This window comes from Carassius gibelio, chromosome B13 (genome assembly GCF_023724105.1).
Source record: "Carassius gibelio isolate Cgi1373 ecotype wild population from Czech Republic chromosome B13, carGib1.2-hapl.c, whole genome shotgun sequence".
NCBI classification, from domain to species: domain Eukaryota; kingdom Metazoa; phylum Chordata; class Actinopteri; order Cypriniformes; family Cyprinidae; genus Carassius; species Carassius gibelio.
In genome coordinates this window covers 19,888,191-19,895,629 of record NC_068408.1, presented here as the reverse complement: position 1 = coordinate 19,895,629, position 7,439 = coordinate 19,888,191, and positions in this window count along the sequence as shown.

Here is a 7,439-nt window from a genome sequence, read left to right as displayed (position 1 = left end):
ATTTAGGTCAACAGTGTAAAGGGTGGTCACATTAGCAACATTTTGGAGAAAATTTGTTGGCAAAAAGGTCCATTGTCTATTGTCAGTCATGTAGAAATATTTGAAACACTGCCCACGCAGAAGTCACTTTCAAACCAAGTAGTTTCTGTTGGTCATTGTTGGAAATTTGTGTGACCAACTTGGTCGTTTTGCAAAATCTGCTGGGGAAATTCTTTGCCCCTTGCATAAAGTTCCAGATTGCAAAGATTCTGATTAAAATGACTGTATTTTGCCCATGAAAATTCACAGAACAACAGTAAATGTAACTGTACATTAATTCGATAGTTCATGGGGAAAATAAATGAAAAATTTTTGAATATAGCATTACATCACTTGTTCGCCAACTGATTCTCTGCAGTGAATGGGTGCCGTCAGAATATGAGTCCAAACTAACACTTACTTCTGTGAAGTCCCTGTTGTGCTCTCACATCAAAATCCTCCAACATATTTGTTTAGAACAGTTTTGGTCTGTTTTTGCTTGTTAATGATGCTTGGTCTGTGCATATTTCTCTCAGGTTTCAGACGAGATTTGTCACCAGAGAAAGCAATATTATTGAAACCGGAAGCGATGGTTTGAGGTTAAAAACATCTAAACAGACCATCTGTTTAGACCCTCATTCTGACGGCACCCATTCACTGCAGAAGATCCGTTGGGTGAGCAAGTGATGTAATGCTAAATTTCTCCAAATCTGTTCAAGTGGAGAAACAAACTCATCTTGAGGATGAGTGAATTTTCAGCCCATTTTTGGGGGGTGAATTTTATTTGACAAAATACCATTTTTGTGAATAACTCTACAGAGGGCCTCTCTACCAACACTTTAACAACAAACATGATCTAAAACCTCACACTGCATGACATGCGATTTCAAAAACCATTAGAACATGAGGACTAGTCACACAGGTTAATAGTCCATCTCTTATGAGCTCCACACTGCACTGCAACACTGAAAAGATGGTGTATCTGACCCGATGTCACTCGGCAGGCCAGCTGTGGTGTTGTGAAGTCAAGAGCCGGTGCAGGTAAACCCACTCCTTCCCTGAGACAGAGGGCCTTTGTGCCCCTACCTTCCCCCTGCAGTAACACTCACACACTAGAGAGTCCTGGGACAATCAGCTTCTCTTTCCTTCAGAAGGCTGGCCAACTCTCTCACACCAGACCCACGAACAATCAGCTTATTTGAATTCAAGCTGCAGTGCTTTTTCTTTTCTGGGTGGAGAGTTTGGTTGCATCTGCTATAGCAGAATTTGAGGAGAGATTGTGTTACGACTCTCCCCTCATCTAACAACCGCCTCTTAACAGAGAGGTCTTCTGATTTTCCTCTTTTCAGGACATAACAGCGACTTTCTTAACAAATGTTGTCCTGTGTATTTAAATGATCAGGGAAGGTGTTGATCGTCCGATGTTTCACTATTTCTCCTTTTGTTTCTGGAAGGTTCCTGTTGTCTGCAGTCCCTGGGTGGCATATAGAGGCTAACGGTTCGCCTTTGTCTGGGGTCAGACCCATTATCCCCTCATCTCTGTCTGAGCTGTGTGGGTCTGTGCTGACATTCGCCTTCCCCTCCCCCTGTTTTCACACATAGCTTTGTTTCAGAAGACCCCACACTTTGTACGAGCCCCTCTGCTCCTCCTCCTCCTCACACTCTTTTCATTGCTCCTGCTGCTCAGAGTCTCACCACCTTCAACAAGTCACTTGTGCTAAGGTGTAATTATCAATGGAATGTGGTCTCTGGAGACTTGTGATAGCTTTTCATAACATGTCGTGCTTCTCTGTTTTTGTTATTATTTGCTTGCCTTAAAATAGAATTGACTTTGTGGCCTTAGAAATTCCAAAGGAGGAAGTCTACGAATAGCATTTGCTGACATGTACAATACTTTTCAGGAAATAAATGAGTACTTTTATTCAGCACAGAGGCATTTACTTGATCAAAGTGACACTAACGACTTAAATAATTTCTATTTCAAATAAATGTTGCTCTTCTGAACTGTCTATTTTTCCAGGAATCATGAAGAATATTGTATCATGGTTTCCATGAACAATATTAAGCTGCACAACATTTTTTTTTACATTGATAATAATAAGAAATGTTTTTTGAACAGCTAAGCAGCATATTAAAATGATTTCTGAAGGATCATGTGACACTGAAGACTGGAGTAATGCATCACATGAATAAATCAATGCATAAAATAAATTTAAAAATACAAAATGGTTATTTTTAATTGTAGTAATATTTGACAATATTATTATTATTATTATTATTTTTTTTTTTTTACTGTATTTGCTTTGTAACAAATGCAGTCTTGGTGAACATAAAATAATTTTTGGAAAACATTTTTTAAGTTTTGCTAGCCCCAATTTTTTAAACAGTGTTTATTCTGTAGCTTAAATATCCTTTTAAACCTAAAATGAGCAAAGTGACTAATATAGTCTAATAGTTCTGTCTACATCTTTATCTTTCAAAATTAAAAACAAGATTTTTTTTTTTATTACGTTTTCTGTCATCATAATTTTACATTCGGTATGCCTGCTTATCAATATCATTGCATGTTTATTCATAAGGGTAAAAAAAAATACACGAAAGACCATGCAGTCTAATGGCTATATTGAAATAATAATTCAGAGATATAATTTTTGGATTCAGTAGCCAACTCTGTGAATTCCTTCAGTGATATATTTGTTCGCACCTTTTTGAATGATTCACTTAAAAATGACTTGTGAAGCCATTAATTCATAAATGGACATGACCATTAAAAAGGACAAAAGTGCTGCAGGGAATGCTGATGCAATTTATGAATACAACGGACTTGTGCTGCGTCACGTGAGAGATATGTAAATACAAGTTATAATACTGTTTCTTAATATTTCTGTCGTGGTGAATACAATATTATCATACCTTGTGCAACCCACCTTTGACTACCGCTGATAGGAATCGTCTTCTCCTCAATTCCTTCACATGACCTTCCACATAACTGTAAAAGAAACATGAAACCTGCTCTCTTCCATGATGCTTTAACTCTTTTGACCATTGAAGGCATCTATGCCCGTGGCATTATATCAGTTGCCAGGCTCTCCAGTGTTTGTGCGCAGTTCTTGGTCAGCTGGTCTACCCCTGGGACAAGCAAAGTGGAGCAGTTGTTGAGGAAATTATCCTTTTTCCTGGCTCTAAGACAAGGGAATACTGGGTTACAGTACGAGAAGCCTGTGCGTTTGTGTTTGACGGGCTCTTTGGCATCTCCCAGAGGGAACACCACACCTCTGTGTTGTCTACATGGCTGACATGGACTTTAAGGTACCTTGATTTCTTGTCCTTGTAACAGTATTTCATTTCATTATTTTAAGTACTATGTTTTATATGAAACATTATGGTCTGATGCCTTAATATGGTGAGGAGTTACAGTATATTGGATAAAACATACTTTGTGGAACCAACTGCCATGTTATTTACAATAACTTTTCCACCATGTATGTTTCAGTTTATACACCAGGCAATAATGGAAACAAACACAGGAACACAACATAAACACAAATCCTTTCCTGCTATAGTCGCTAGGCCAGTTTTGAGCGTCACTGACCATTTGTCCGTCTAAACAGTCCAAAGGAAGCCATTTTGTACAATAAAAACCCAATATCAACAATGAAGATTCACCCTCAGATATACATTACCAAAAGTCTCTTGTGATCACCAAGGCTGCAGTTGTTTTCAAAATACACTAAAAACAATAATACTGTGAAATATTATAACAATTTAGAATAAACTTTTCTATTTGAATATATTTTAAAATGCAATTTATTCATTACTCCAGCATTCAGTGTCACATGATCCTTCAAAAAAAAAATATTCTAATATGCTGATTTGATGCTCAAGAAACACTTTTATTATCAATGTTGAAAAAAGCTGGTTAATACTTTTGGGCAGACTCTGCTGCATTGTTTTCCAGATTATTAGTTAAAAAGAAATAGATAACTTATTTTTAAACATTATAAATGTCTTAGTTTGCTGGGTTCACATTGAATAGACATATTACTTTTAATAAAAATGTCTGATTTGAAACTTTTAAATGTATTACTGTATGATTTGTCAGCTATCAATGTTGTCATCAATGTTATCAATGTTGAAAAAAGCTGGTTAATACTTTTGGGCAGACTCTGCTGCATTGTTTTCCAGATTATTAGTTAAAAAGAAATAGATAACTTATTTTTAAACATTATAAATGTCTTAGTTTGCTGGGTTCACATTGAATAGACATATTACTTTTAATAAAAATGTCTGATTTGAAACTTTTAAATGTATTACTGTATGATTTGTCAGCTATCAATGTTGTCATCAATGTTATCAATGTTGAAAAAAGCTGGTTAATACTTTTGGGCAGACTCTGCTGCATTGTTTTCCAGATTATTAGTTAAAAAGAAATAGATAACTTATTTTTAAACATTATAAATGTCTTAGTTTGCTGTGTTCACATTGAATAGACATATTACTTTTAATAAAAATGTCTGATTTGAAACTTTTAAATGTATTACTGTATGATTTGTCAGCTTAAAATGCAGTGAAGATTTGAAACAAAGCCCTGTATATATTTTTATATACCTCATCTAACAGAATTAAAACATGTCTGCAGTCTCTCATAATGTTTACATAAGACGTCTGTGCATTTTAGTGTAATCCTACACTGCACTGACCCGGATATCTCCCTCATCAATGTGTAAAGCACTATCACAGAACAGGAAGTCCAAGGGAGGCAGTTCCTGCATGGATGGAGTCACCCTGGTTCAGGGTCAATGGAAGCAGCAGGAATCCTTTAACATCCCTGCAATCACCTAAGAAACCTCTAATGCATGCTACCTTTGAAGTTGGATTTTACAAGGCATTTGGAAGGCTGAAGTTCCTTGCAGCAGTTATATTTTAAAACAATTCTTCATTAAAGCAAATGGAAGTCAATGACCGGACGCTAGTTATGAGGTGACAGATGACACGGCACAGAAATCTGAGGCTTACATGATACGAGATATACCTTTTTCATCATCGCAAACATTCAATACATTGTGTACGCCCCTAATAACAGATATTATTAGATCCACCTGCAGTGGAGCCTGTGTGTGTTCCTGTCTTGTTGTACACTCTACAATTACTCTAGCGCTTGGCTTCAAACTCTCACTGTACTGTGAACTTCACCATGTTCGGGAATATGTTTGGATAACCCACAGCCCCAAGAGTTGGGAAGAGTTTTGTGCAGCACTTTACTACGGTCTGTATCAGAAAAACACATACATCTGTGGAGTCTCTGAGCTGAATAAATTTTGCATAATTACATGCTGGTAACCCTAAGACAAACCCTAATCCTAACTCTAACCATATATAGTAAGTAGATGCAGTTAACTAATATTACTCGGTACTTAAGTGTATAATAAAACTGTGAAACATTAAAAATAAAGTGTTACCATATAATGTAATAAAATCACAATAGAATTGGCATATTGATTTATATTGTATAATTTGTCAGTGTCTTACGTGTCACATAAAATGTCTTTTTTATTACTAAAATAACTGACCTACAGCGATAATAAGATGTACTTTGAAAATGCTTATTCAGCCCCAGATCCTGTAGACTAGGCTGTTTACTGTCAATTACAAACAACAGAGTAAACATAACATCAGCGGGGTTTTTTTTCATAACAGAAAATCACACACACACGTGCAAAATACAATTTGCTCAGTTAAAACCTATAATTTTAATGAAACACTCTACATTGATTTTTCTCTGACGTCTAATGGAATTCTTGACTGCCTTTTATACATCGGCTTGCACCATAAAGTTTTAACAGGGAGCAGTGAAGAGTGTCTTTGATCCGGTTTACTGCAGGAGGGTATATGTGCTCTCATAATGAAAGAGTAATGAAGGACTCATATTTCAGTCTGAAAAAGGAAAATCCCTGTCAAAGCCAAATAAATGGACAAAATATGGCTCTAAGAACTTTTTTTGCCATTTGTAAATTTTATAACATTGCACTAAAGGCTATACTAAGAGTTTCAAGTGTGTGTGTGTTTTAAATAATAGACCAACAATACTAAACATACCATTAGCTCCAGTGGTGGCAGTTTACTCCATTTCACCCCACTGTGGACATCTAAACTTAACTAAAACCTAAAATCCTTCTGAAAAGATAATGAGAAAATCTGTGAAGACAGAATTTGAAAACTTCTGGTGTTTGGAATATACGAAGAGTTAATTTGCAAAAACAGATTGCTCTGTTTTTAACTATTTTATCTGTTTATCTGTAAAACCCTTTATATGTTGAATACACATATATACACACTCAAATCCCAACTGCATTATAAAATATATGCTTTCTCTAAAAACAGTATGTTGATTATGGTTCTGCTTTGTCGGAGCATAAACGCTTTGCATCAAACTGACCTTGGAGAAACTGGATATATACAAAGAGAATGAGCAATCCTGATGTGGTTGTGGTCAGAACAGATGCTTTGACTCATGTTAAAACACAGATGCATGAAGACACAAAGTCTTATTCATTGAACATGAGGACTGGCAGGGGTCTTTAAATCAGTTGTATGGCAAACTTCCAAAGAGTGTGCGGTCATGTACGTCTACCTATAACATGATTTATGGTGGGAAGAGGGGATGTATTCTTTACATACACCAAGGAAACACTATATCCAGTTCCACTGGTAGACCTTCACTCTTCATACATACATTTCAGCCACCTTTGATCCGTCTGTCAAATGTTAGTCCTTCAGGTTTGATTTCAACCATGTAATATGAAATTCACATGTGGAAATTATTTATTGAATTTGTACAGGTTTCAAAATAACAGTCTGTTTATAGGAAATTGTTACATAATTCATTATATTTCAGTCTTAGTATTCAGAATTCATGGTTACAAATGACTATCTATGTTGATAAGATCAATGCATCGGGTTGATATTCTATGTCATCTTTTACATTTTTGCTATTTCATGAATTATTTAGTTGTTTTGTGTTTATATTTTAATCACTAATCTATAATTGTGTGTTTAATGGCAGGTTTCGCCATAACTTTCTCCATATAAGCCTACTCTGCCATTTTTGGCCAATAATTGTGGAAATATTTAAGTCTTTTGTGTAAATATATAGCTGTAAAATATATCCAATATAAAATGTAAGGAAGGTGAATAGAATAATATATTGCTCGTTTGTAGCTGAAACTGAAGCAAAAATTGTTTGATCTTCCCACTTAGGCTACTTGATGCTGTGGTGTAAACTGTCTATGGGTGTAAAGACAAAAAATCTCTGCATAAAGCGCAACATTAACCACCTAGTTTCCCTGCACTGTTTGTTTACTGTAGACTCTTTTCAATGGCAGTCCAGACGCGAACACGCCCATATGATTAAAGAAGCGTTT